Raw genomic sequence first — 13,484 nt, forward strand, 5'->3', positions numbered from 1 at the left:
CCCCAAAGAAATCTGGATGGCAAAAAGAATGTAAATTCACATGACAGAAAATAGTCATATGAAACTCCTGCAAAGTGAAGCCTTGAGATTGTTTGCAACTCTAATTCTGGGCATTAAAACTTTCACTTACAGAATGGACCCTGAAGTCTAAAGGACAGAACGGCCTACTAAAGCACTGAAAAGTTGAATTTATATAATTGTAGATGAAGAAGAACCAACTAAAACATGTTTGGGGTGATTCTCAATGGTGTGATATTCATTCCAACATCTAGAAAGGTAAAAAGTAATGAAACACAATTAAGAATAACCCTACTTTTGTGAACTGTTTTTGACCTGTAGCTCCCTTTTATGTATCGTCTTCCCATATTAGAACATAAGTTCCTTGAGAACAGGGACTTTCTTGCATGCTCTTTTTTTTTTGTGTCATTAGCATTTAGCTCAGTGGCGGGCATATAATAAGCATTTCAAAAATTCTTTCTCATTCATTCATTCATTCATTCATTCATGTAAGTGTTTCTATTTTATGATCTCATTGTATTCATATTAACTCATATATTGTTTATAGTTCTTGATTAATACTAACTATTCAAGATACATATTTTTTAGACAGAGGCTTTTTTTTTTAAATTAGCATTTGACTGACATTTTCTTTTCTCTTCTGGCTGAAAGTGATTTGAAAGGGTAAGGAATTCAAATACTTAACAACTGAAAAGGAGGGCAGATTCACTGGAATTCTGATAACTAAGCATGCTTTCTCATTAAAAAAATTAATCTGTTGTGAATTTCTAGGAAAGGGATAGAGTTGAAACATTTACAACTTAATGCAATTGAAAGAATGTTAAGAAAAATTACTGAATAAGAAACTTTCTTCTAAGTGACAAAACATTTAGGGAATATTGAATTGAAAACTTTACCTGGCTTAACTGTGAAAGGAGAGATGAAAATGCTTTGGAGTATAACTTAGACCTTTGTTAGTATGATGGGATCATTCAAATGACCCACACTAGACCACTACTGTTGACTGCTATAGCAGCTTTGAAGAGGTAAAACAGTCCTAGCCAATCTTTTCTTTGAAGAAGAGCCATTATTGATGAAAAGCTAACCAATATAGTTGTTTTAGTCAATAAAATTTGGGCTTTTTTTTTTTGAAAAATGTTGGAGTACTTGAGAGATGATTTTAAGTTTGACCTAAGATATAAATCAAAGAAACTCTCTCAGTGCTCTGGCATTGGAAAAGCACATGGTGAGCACAAAGTACCTGCAATACACTCCCATTTATGACTCCTATACAAAGGCTCTGGGAGACATTACTGATACTGTGTAAGACCAGAAAAGAAATGAACTCTCTGGGGCAATGAAGACAATAGATGAGCACTCTTAGTAGAAGGATCATAGCCTCAAGGTTCGTTCTGTTTTGTTTTGTTTATTAGCAAGGTTAAAATATGAGCTAGAGTTGTATGGGACAGGGTTATAATCTGTATGGGGTGAGAGAGGAGTATCACTACCCTTAGAACATAATGAATTATTCACAGTATCAAAGCAAACCAGAAAACTGGACAAACAAGCTGGAAATAAATAAGAATGAGTTTGGAAACAAATTCCTGAAACAAATTTTAACAATACAACAGCCTAAACCTTTTAAGCACTCCCTTAATAGAAAGCAATTAGGCTTAGTGAAAAAAGAACTAGCTTCCAAACCTAGAAGATCTAGGTTCAAGTATCACTTTTTGCATGTAATGGCTGTTCAACTTGGCAAGTCACTTAAACATTCAGTGTACTAGGCAACTTTCTGAGACAACAAGTTGAAGAAACAATGCTAACCGTCTTTGTAAGAAGACAAAGGGTTTCCCAATATTAATGAAATTATCAGTCCAGTCTTTATCCCAGTTCTCCTTAATACAAAATTATTAAAAATCTCTAGCTTTCCCAATTCTGTTAAAGACCCACTGAATTTTCACCTTCTTGGTATGTTAAAATGTTAGCTCAGCATGGGATCTTATAGTTCAATCTTCTTATTTAAAGATAAGGAAACTCAGGCTCAAAGACCTAATATGACTTCCAGAGGTTTTCAAAGTGGCTGATACTCTGCAGGGTGCTGGACTGATCCAAGGGGGTGATAGTCACCTTGGGTGCAGCTGGGGGGCATTGGATAAAAATAAGGGGGCAGTGGAAGCATAAAGAAGAGAAGAAAAATTTGAAAAATCATTCGTATATGTTTCATCTGTTGTGTAACAGAGTTAAAGTCGTAGTGATTACATTATTTTCCAAATAAACACACAAAATTCAAGTTGTAACCTATCAGTGAGTCAAGTCTGACAACAGATCTTAACAAACAAGTGTTGGCAGGCCAGCCTGTCATTCATTGTTGGGAAGTCAAACATGCATCAGCAAGAATATGTGCATATAATGACTTGTTTATAATACAATACTATATGGTTACATGATGTAATATTGCATCATCAAAATTTCAATGCAGAAAACCCCACAAATTTACAATAAATTATTAAATTTAAGATGCATCATTTAAAAATATTTTATATGTTTTTTGAAATGACACAAATTAAAAAAAACTGTTAAAGGATTAAAGAAAGTAGATTTCCAAGGGTGCACTGAGTAACCTTTTTTTAAGGTGGCAGTAGGCCAAATATGTTTGTGAACCTCAGACTTATATTATCACTTTGCTAGTTGCAGAATGAGGACTAGAATGAGGGTAGAATGAAAGCTCAAATCTCTTAATCCCCAAATTTAGCTGTTTTCTATAAATCTCACTGATTTTTAGCTGTTTCAATGCTACATTTGCAAGAATGTTCTTTCTTTAGATTTTAAGATTAGGGCAGCACATATCCACAGAAGGGGAAAAATGTCAAAGAAAGGTGATGAGATCTAGTTAAAATGATAGATAGATAGACAGATGGATAGATGGATGGATGGATATAGATATGTATGTATACATGTCTATCTCTATATTTATCCATCAAATTCTGTTTATCATCCATGAAAGTAAGTGCAGGTGGTCATCTGGTGATCTGGGAAAGCAATGGGAATTCATATAGTCCCAGGTACCCAATTCTCAAAGGAAATTAATTCCATTGAAAAATTTAATCATACTTTTCTTTTTTCTATCAAAAGAATTATAGCCCTAAATATTAGGAATTACATCTGACCATGAACTCTTTTTAAACTTTAGTAAAAGCATTCATTAAAAAAAAATGAACTCAACACTCCCCCTCCCCCCATACACACACATATACACAGGTGAAAATTTCCCAGGAGAATATTATTTTTTGTCATGTAAAGGAGCTGCTTCCATCACCTGTTGCTCTGCAAATGTGCTGCAGAAGAGATAGGTTATGATCCCTAAACTTTGCAGTTGTCTAAAGGAGGAGCAGAACAGGCTACAGTGGTGAAAACTGGTATATTTCAGCAACACAAGAATTGTGTTTTACAATAGAACAGTATTACTACCTAGGGACTACCCTATCCAACTGAAACATCTGGCTCTCAATGTGTGTCTGGATTTCTTTACATTTCATTTCTTTCTCTAAACCTGCCTCTCTTCTCCCTCTCTACCCTTACTTCTACCCCAAATTCCTGCCTTTTCATTCTTGGATGCTGGCAAAGGTGAAGGAAGTGATGGCAATGGAGTCTCTGGACTGCACTTATTGGCTGGGGTCGAGCCAGCAGAACATTCTTCCAGGTGCCCCCTTTTGACCCGAGTGTGATGGCAATCTTGATCAAAAGAGATTTTTCTCTCTTGAGAGAGGAGATAATGTAGTCTTATTTCTGACACAAAGCATCTTCTGCCCTGAGGCTGCCAATTCAGCTGTGGTCTGTATATAGAATCCTCCAGAGATGAGCAGAAACCACCAAACTCTTTTCTCTCGGAGTTTCTCATAAGATGCAAATATTGGCGGAAGAACAGAACTTAAGTAGCTGTTTCCAGTGATTTACAGCTCTTCCAAATACTAGAAGAAAAATTCATGGAGACTTTTTAACCTAGCAGTGCCTTCAGTTGAGCATTTTAGAGAATTTTCCATTGCTTTTGACTACATAACATAATTTCATGACTAAAGGAATACTTTAACATCTTGAGGCCACTAAATTCATTTTGAGATAAAAAAATTTCCTTTGTGTTAAACACCAATATATACCATTTATTGTAAAACCCTAAAATGTCCTCCCAAATTAATATCCGACTTAAAAAGAAGCATATTTCTTTTCATTTGTGGTACCAGTGAGTCAAACTAAGCATAAATACATTTTAATCATAAATCTTTTTTAGAGTTGAAACTATAGAAACCATTTTTAAAGAAAATCTGGGGAATCTGAGAAAGAAAAAAATAGAGGGGTATTAATTTTATCTCACACATATATATTGGCCCTCAGGACTAGGTCAAATTAGGCAGTATGCATAACGATAAATATAATATTTTGTTTGGCAATGTGTGTTTGTCAGGGGACTTTGGAAAAGGCTGAGATTAGAGGGAAAGTAATGTCTCTGGTAAATACAGAGAGAACCAATGCAAATTTCACTAGGGAAAAAAAGATTTTTCTGCAAATTTTTTATAAGACTCTATAATAAAAGATGAGCAGCTAGGTGATACGATGGATAAAGTGCTGTGCCTAGAGTCAGGAAGATTCATCTTACTGATTTCAAATTCAGTCTCATACATTTACTAGCTGTGTGACCCTGGGTAAGTCACTTAAACTTGTTTGCTTCAGTTTCCTCATCTGTAAAATGAGATGGAGAAGGAAATAGCAAACCACTCCACTATCTTTGCCCCCTCCCCCCAAAATAGCATCATGAAGAATCAGACATGATTGAAAAGACCGAACAACATCAATATAGTGAAAGACAAGAAGAATGATATACATAGTGAAGTATATAAAAACCTATGCACTCCACTGATATCCACACAATGTTAGAAGAATGTGAAGAAGGTTCCAAACCAGTGAAGAGGATTCCTTGTGGCAAATTTGTAGGAAGATATGGATGGGAGTCGTAGAGGATGAGCAGGCATAGATGGTTTGCAACCACATTGCCAAAGGGCTAACCACCCCAATGAGATCACAAATTTCTTGGAATATATACAACATGAGAAATACCGGTGAGCGACCAGAGTATGAATGGGCTATTGAAAAGCTGAAATGAGAGTGAAAATGAAAAGAGAAGCACCTAATAGATGCCTACAGTCTTAGAGCTAGAAGGAATTTTAGGGGCAGCTAGTTAGCACAGTGAAGAGAGTACTGGACCTGGAGTCAGGAAGACCTGAGTTCAAATCTGGCCTCAGACACTTACTAGCTATGTGACCCTAAGCAAGTCACTTAATCCTGTTTCCCTCAATTTCCTTATCTGTAAAATGGTCTGGAGAAGGCAATGTCAAACCACTCCAGTATCTCTACCAAGAAAACCCCAAGATGGTGGTTTACTGAAAAATTACTGAACAACAACAAAGAAGGAACTTTAAGACTGATATTCAATGAAATTTATTCATTTGCTCATTCACTTATACAGAGCTACTGTAGTCAAACAGTAATAATATCAATCCAACAAACACCCAAAACCAATGATAATTGTTCACTTTTTATATCTCTGTCCAAAGAACCAACTCATCATTTTATCTAAAACTCTCTGAGTTGACATTTGTGATTTCTTCAAATCTCATTTGTCAGGTAGAAGTTTCATCTGATAGACATGACCCTTGCTTTAAGACCTTCCCAGCATTTCTTTAATAAACTGCTTGAAGTACATCTACTACTCTAACTTTCCTTTGATACAACTCCTTATTTGTAATGTGATCATGGAAGATGTTGAGGGGCTCTAAGTTTCTACTGTTATTTTCTGTTGAACCTCAATCTCAGAAAGTTTGGGAGACATATGTTGTCTCTTTCCTTTTGTCTATTTTCTTGAACTATTGACTTAGGTGAGTAAATGTAATTGGTTGAAAATGGAAGGGAAAGGCTGTTTGGGGGTACAGTAATATTTTGAAATGGCACTAGAATGAAACAATTGTTAAATCTCATTTCTTTATCCACAAATATTTATTACCCCTCCACTAATACATTGCAAAGTCAATCTTGGCTATCTGCGAGTTTATCACATAAAATGGAAAACCCTGAAATGAATATAAACAACACAAAAATATTTAATAATGTAAAGTATTGCACCATGTACATATGCAATTTGCTTTAAACCTAGAGGTAAAAAAATTTATCATTATACAAAAGGATAAGTTAAATGTTAATTATTAAAATGATTCACAGAAATTATTTTTAAAAAATGCCCCTAGCATATTTTAAATATTTTATTTACTCCCAAAAGTGAATATCTGCACACAAATCTTCTAGAATTTGTACAAGTTTTTCTTGATCCCTCCAGATGCTAGTACTCTTTCCTCCCAAATTAAATTGTATTATATTTGTATGTACTATGCATATATAGATATAAAGATATGGATATAGATGACCTATGTACATATTATCTCCCCATTAGAATATAAACTCATTGAGAACAGGAAACAGTTTACTTTTGTCTGTTTACCCCTAGCATTTAGCACAGTGCCATTCAGCACAATAGGCTCTTAACATGTATTGATTGATTGAATGATTGATTATATCTTGTATTAAATGAAGCTAACTCATTCAAAGAAAGAACAAATATATTTTGGCCAGATGAAGGGATCAGGAAATGGAGTTATATGTTCAGAAAGGTTGAGACCAGGGTGATTCACTACCTTTTGAACACTTAATCATATAAAACTTTATGAAGGTGAAATTTAAGGAGTAGTTTTAGTTAAATAAGGTAGTAAAGTAGATGCAGGACTAATGGATGACTATTAACCAAACTCGGACTTGAGGTACTGCTAGCTTAAGGAATCAAACACTAGAGCAATTTTGGAAATGCCAGTTCAAAATCAATTCTAGCAAATGGTACAGCATATAGATGGGCCTGTATATACTGGAATCTCATTCGAAGCAAATTGATTTTCCTGGAAATATTCTGCCTAGCTGATGGCCAGGATGATACCTCACTGACCTACTCCAGCCCCCCCCCCCCCCACATATCTCTGAAAAGACAGTGTGCACGAGATGTCAAACAAGACAAAAGACAGTGTGATATCAAAAGCACTGAAATGCTCAGGAGTCTGAGATCCTGGGATCAAATCCTGACTAGAATTTCTCTACCAGGCTACAGAAACTTCTTCATCTTGGAAGTTCACAGCTCCTAAACTTCGCAAACTGTAAGCATCATCTATCCTGTGGCTTCTGCCACTGATTCTATGATTCTTTCCAAAACCTCCATTTTAAGGAAATTGCTGAAAGATTTTTAAGTAAGATAGTGACATAGCCAGATGCATGCCTAAGAAGAGTACTTTGGGAACTGTGTGGATAGATGAATTGGAGAAAGTATACAAAAGTAAAAATTTGCTAGTCTCATCTTTTTCTTTGTGTTTAAAAATGCCTTGTTAATTTTTTTTTACTATTTGACTTTCATTGTTGAGCATTACAAAATAAAGAATGCTACTATTTCAACATTTCCAGCTACCAGATTGGAACAGTCAAGACGTGGTCACATAATGAAGAACAGTTAAAGTAAAATTTCTGCTAGAGAGGAGTGTAGAAGAATCTATTTTCATCTTCTAAAACTACTTAAAAAAACCTTTTAATACTTAAAGTACACTCATCACTTGTCAAATATCCCTTCTGTTGTGTTGGAATATATTTATTATAGCCAATATTCAAAACCACACATTCCAGAATTTCTTCCCCTTTTAGTTTTGCTAAGCATGGAACTGAATATATTATTGCTTTATAAGCTACTGTGTCCAGCTTCTCCTCTGTTCTGAAGTGTTGATGACTGTGTGTCATCAACTCACACACTCACCCTAATCCAAGCCTATTTCCATGAAAGGTCATATTAGGATTCCAAAACAGAGTCTGAGTCAATATTAATTGCAATCAAGGTGTTCTTAAAAGAAATTTTTTGATTTCTCTTTTGCTGATTACCTCCTGCTTTACCTTCTATCTCTCCCCACTCAACATTTTTCTTTACCACTAGAATACTTTATCATCTTCCTAAAATTGTGCTTTAATATATCAACCAAGCCACAGTGCAAAATGCAACTTTTCTGATTTTCCATATTTAAAGTTCAAGGCTTTAACCAACAATTTTGGCACTGTGGCAAAACAACATCAAAAGCTGCTCTCAGATCAACTTTGTATATGTGAAAACAATATAAGAAATAATTAAGACAAATTCAGTTGCTTTTTATTCAGGGGCAGGAGTTACAATAGAGGGTATTCTATGATATTTTTATATGGATGGATATTCTTAACAATGCTGTAAGCTTATTGAAATTATTATTTTGCTAATTTGGTTCTAAGTACCTAGATTGTAAGTAGGTGTTTCTACCTTACTGAAGCACTGCATGTGTTACATTTTTGCATTCCCTAAAATTTGGTGCCCTAGATATGGCTATGATAATGCTGTCTAGCACTAAATTCAATGGAAAAGAACGCCAAAGGGCTTGAAGTAGCAATCAAGTTATAAATGACAGAGCATGTGGCTTTGACATTCAACCACTTTCTCTGATAACAGAGGTATTTAATTCTTCCCCTGACTCCTGTAGTCTACCATGATCCATCTCCTGAATTCTTATAACATTTACTTTCTGAACCTAAGGATTATTTATTAATACTATTTTTTATCAGAAAAATTCTGATTTTTTTAGTGTCCTTTTCCTAACTAGAATGTAAATACCTTGAGAACAGGGATTATGTCATTTGAGAGATAGATAAATAGATAGATAGATATATACCTATATAATCCCCCACACCTTAAAATCTCTTAGTATAATAGCTGTTAGAGCTGAAATGCCTTCTAAAATACTTAGACGAAACAGCACCAAAATGATTGTGACAATTTAAAATTGTTTGATATAAATCAATTCAACAAGTTTTTGTTTTTTTCATGCATCTACTATGCATACTATGGAATTAGGATGGCATGATATAAACTGTGCTCAGCTTAGTGTCAAGAGACAGAAGTTTGAATACCATTTCTGATATTCATGAGCTTTGTGATTGAGGGTCAGTTGCTTAACATCCATGAACATCAGTTTCCTTATCTGTAAAATTGCAAATAACAAAGCACTATCTATCTTAAGGTTCATGAGTGATATTGAGGATGATGATGATGTTATATAAGATAGCAAATTAAGGATACAAAGATGAAAGGAAGAACAATCCCTACCCTTAAGGAGTTTAATATGTAATAAAAGAGAAACAATAAAAGAGTAGAGGAAAAACTGAGAGTGATGCAAGAAAAACAAGGCAACAGCTTGCTAAAGGAGACCCACAAAATTACTGAAGAAAATAACACCTTAAAAAATAGCCTAACCTAAATGGTAAAAGAGGTCCAAAAAGCCAATGAGGAGAAGAATGCCCTAAAAAGCAAAATTGGCCAAATGAGAGAGAGAGAGAGAGAGAGAGAGAGAGAGAGAGAGAGAGAGACTCTTTTAATGTGGGGATTAGGGAAGATTCCAGAGCAAATGGAATTCTAAGATATAATTTGAAGGAACAGAATAATTTCAATGAATAGATATGGGAAAGAGGTGAGTTTCAAACATAGTCAGTTGCTTGCACAATTCACAGAGGAGAGGTCAAAAAGAGATTATGACACAATTAGTAGTTTAATTTGGCTGGAAGGTAGAAAGAACAAGAAAGCAAAGTGAAATAAACTTACAAAAGGTAAATTGGAGCTAGAGTATAGAGAACCTTAAATGTAAGGCTAAGGAGTTCAAATTTTAATCCAATAACTGATGGGAAACTGTTAAATATTTTTGAACAGAGGAATCATATGGCCAAATCTATGAATTAGAAGATTATTTTGGCATATGTGTAAAGCATGGCTGGAGGAGACAAGGAAATTGAAAGTGGAGAGATTGTTAACTAGCTATTGCAGTAATCCAGTCAAGGGATGATGAGGGCTTTAACTAAGGCAATGCCAGTAAAGAACGGGGGGGGGGGGGGGGGGGGGGGGGGGGGGATGATAATAATGATATTTGTGAGATAGACTTGAAAGGATCAGAAACTTTATTAGATTTGTAAGATGAATGAGAGGGAAGGTAAAGTTTGAGTCTGAATGTCTGGGAGGATTTTGTTTCTTTTCTTTTTTTCACTAGGCAATGGGGTTAAGTGACTTGCCCAGGGTCATACAGCTAGTAAGTGTCAAGTGTTTGGGCCCAGATTTGCAGGTCTTCCTGACTCCAGGGTTGGTGCTCTATCCACTATACCACCTAGCTGCCCAGTGCAAAATACCAGAACACAAATAAAAAAATAGAGAAAAGAAAAAAAAGATATCATAAACAAATACTGAAACTAAATACAAAGTAGGAAAAGGGGGAAAAAAGGATGTCATGTGCATAGCAGAACAGGAGAGGATTCAAAATATGTAGCAATAAATTTTCATTTCAAGAAAATCTGTATGATAAATACTACGTTGAGAACTGTCTATCTTTTCTCTGTGTTCTTTATGTTTTCTTTTGTTCTCTGCTGTGCATTTTGTACTTTGTTTTTTCTTCCCTCTTCCCCCACCCAAGGCTAACTGTGGATATGTTAACATATAGATAGAGATTTATACATATACATATACATACATACATACATACATACAAACATACATATATAGACATATACTTTCCCTAACAAATTCTACTCCTGCTCTTTACTTTTATGTTTGTTCATATCTCTTATTTCCTATCCCTCCTGACTCTTCTACTTTACTTCTACCCAATACCTTGTCCTCCTATTACTTAGCCTACCCCCTTCCAAAATTCCGTTCCCTATCCTTCCATTCCCATAAATCTAAACACCCTTGTATAACCCCCTTTAACCTGTTACCTCACCCTCCCCTCTAGAGATCCCTCCCTTATCTTCCCCCCCTTATCCCCTTACTATTTAATTTCTTCTGAATTTAGAAGACTTTTATACTCTTCTAGAATTATATGCATTGTTCCCTCTTAAATCCATTCCCAATGTAGGTTACCAGAACTAAAAGCCTTCCTTCCCCATCTAATTCCTCTGTGTTGATTCTTCCTCTTGCACCTCTTTTTGTATAAAATAATTACTCTTTTTAGCTGTTCCTAAATGGTTTTTCTTTTTAAAATCATATCATACTCAGGTCTACCTAAGTCTTTCTTATGAACTACTCAATTACTAGTGACAATCTCAGACATACATTTTATGTTTTACATATATAAAAAGTAAATGGTCTGTCCTTATTGAACCCCTCGTAATCAGTCTTTGGTATGTGTTTTATGCTTCTCTTGGCTCTTGTGTGTCAAATCTTCTATTAAGTTCAGATTTTTTTTAAACAAAGTCCCAAAAATCTGACTATTGATCAAATGTTTATTTTTTTTTCATTCAGGATTATGTTTAATTTTGGTGGGTATGATATTTTCATCACAAACCTCAGTTCTTTTGCTCTTCAAAACAGTGTCACAAGACCTACGGTCTTTTAGTATCTCTTCTGTCAGATCTGTGATTCTAACTGTGGCACCATCATATTCAAATTGTTTTCTTCTTGTTGCTCTTAATATTTTATCCTTGAGCTGGGAGTTTTGGAATTTGACTATTATATTCCTATGAGTTTTCCTCATAGGGTCTCTTTCAAGTGGTGATCAATGGATTATTTTCTATTTCTACTTTCCTCCCTTGTTCTAAAGCTTCAGGACAATTTTCTTTAATTATTTCTTGTATTATTGTATCAAGATTCTTTTTTTTATCACAGCTTTCAAGTAGTCAGATTATTCTTATGTTTTTTCTTCCTGATCTGTTCTCCAGATAAGTTGTCTTTCTTATAAGATGTTTCACTTTCCTTTTTATTTTTTTATTCTTTATATTTTGTTTAATTATTTCTTGATCTCTTATAACTTCTCCGGCTTTGCCTTGCCCAATTCTAATTTTCAAGGTGTCACTTTTTTTCCTTAAGATTCTGGATCTCCTTTTCTAACTGGTTGACTTCCTTTTCATAATCTTCTTGTTTTTCTTGGATTGTTCTTATTTTTGTTTTTTTAGTTATTACTCAATCTCTCTCATTTGATTTTTAAAGTCTTTTTAAAGTTCTTCTACGAATTCTTTTTGGACAGGTAACCATTTGACATTACTCTTTGGGGTAGAAGAGGGTTTCTTTCTTTCAATATCCCAGAAGATGAACCCCAGTCTTCTCTATTCCCATAATAACTTTCTGTGGTTGGGTTCTTTCTCCTTTGCCTGTGCAATTTTTTTTGTAGTAATAGCTTAATTTTTGTAATCACCTCCAGTCATGGGGTATGGGTGGTGGTGCCTCTTGCCCCAATTCTTCAGTTCTTCCCTCTATCCTGGAACCAAAGCCAAATCTCTAGCCTTCTGTAAGTGCCCACAGCCAGAGGCTTTCTGCCCTATTGCTTCTGCATTCACCTTAGATGCGCTGGTTCCTTCTTGCCCCACTGCTCTCCACAGCTCAGCTAGGTCTGGCATTTTTTGATAGCAAAGGTTCCCTTGATTTTCCCTAGCTCAGATACACAACTCCCCTCACTATCCTTGTGTAAAAGTTCTGGTGGCTGGGGCTGAGGCAGGCTCCCAAACCAGCTAACCCCAGGGCTTGCCACTTGTTAACTAGTCTGTAGGTGCTTATTCTTCACAGGTACCAAATCTCTTCCTGGGATTTTTTCTTATCTTCTTGGATTGTCCCAGGAAGACCCCTGTTGTGCCTCTATTCTTACTTATTTTTATGTGCTCTTGTACCTTGAGACTCTATTTTAACTCTTTCGTGGGGGAAAATCTTGAGAGCTTGGAATTTTCTGACCTACTCTACAGTCTTAAGGATGTTGGTTCTTTGAACAGAAAAAGGAAACTTGAAATAAAGGGAAGGTTTTGGTAAAAAGATGGGTTCAATTATAAACATGTTGAACTCTTAGTCCCTACAGAAAATTCAACTGAACATGTCCATCAGGTAGTTGGAAATGCAGGTCTAGAATTCAGATAGGAGATTGGGCTGAGTATATAGGTTTGGGAATTATTTGTATAGAAGGGAAAATTAAACCTAGAGGAATTCAAGTAGAGAGAAAAGAGGAGAAAGATCTAACGGCAAAGCACAAGGGGTACCTTTAATTGGTGGTGATAGTGGCAATGAGTTAAGCAATCATTAAATAAAATTGAGAAAGAATAATCTGATAGGTAGGAGTAGAACGAAGATGAATCCAATTATAGGAGTTAAAAAGATGAGAGTAGTCAAAATAGTCAGTTTATTTTTTGAAATATCAGAGAACTCTTAATAATGCAATTCTGAAGAAATAAAAAGAAAAATTCTGATAAGGAGAAAATGGGAGAATTGTCTAAAATAACTGATTTAGTTACACAGAGAATATCATTCAATTTGTTTTTAAAAGATATATTTGGATATATATATATATATATATATATATATATATATATATATATAT

This window comes from Vombatus ursinus, unplaced genomic scaffold (assembly GCF_900497805.2).
Source record: "Vombatus ursinus unplaced genomic scaffold, bare-nosed wombat genome assembly UNPS02014805.1, whole genome shotgun sequence".
Classification (NCBI taxonomy): Eukaryota; Metazoa; Chordata; class Mammalia; order Diprotodontia; family Vombatidae; genus Vombatus; species Vombatus ursinus.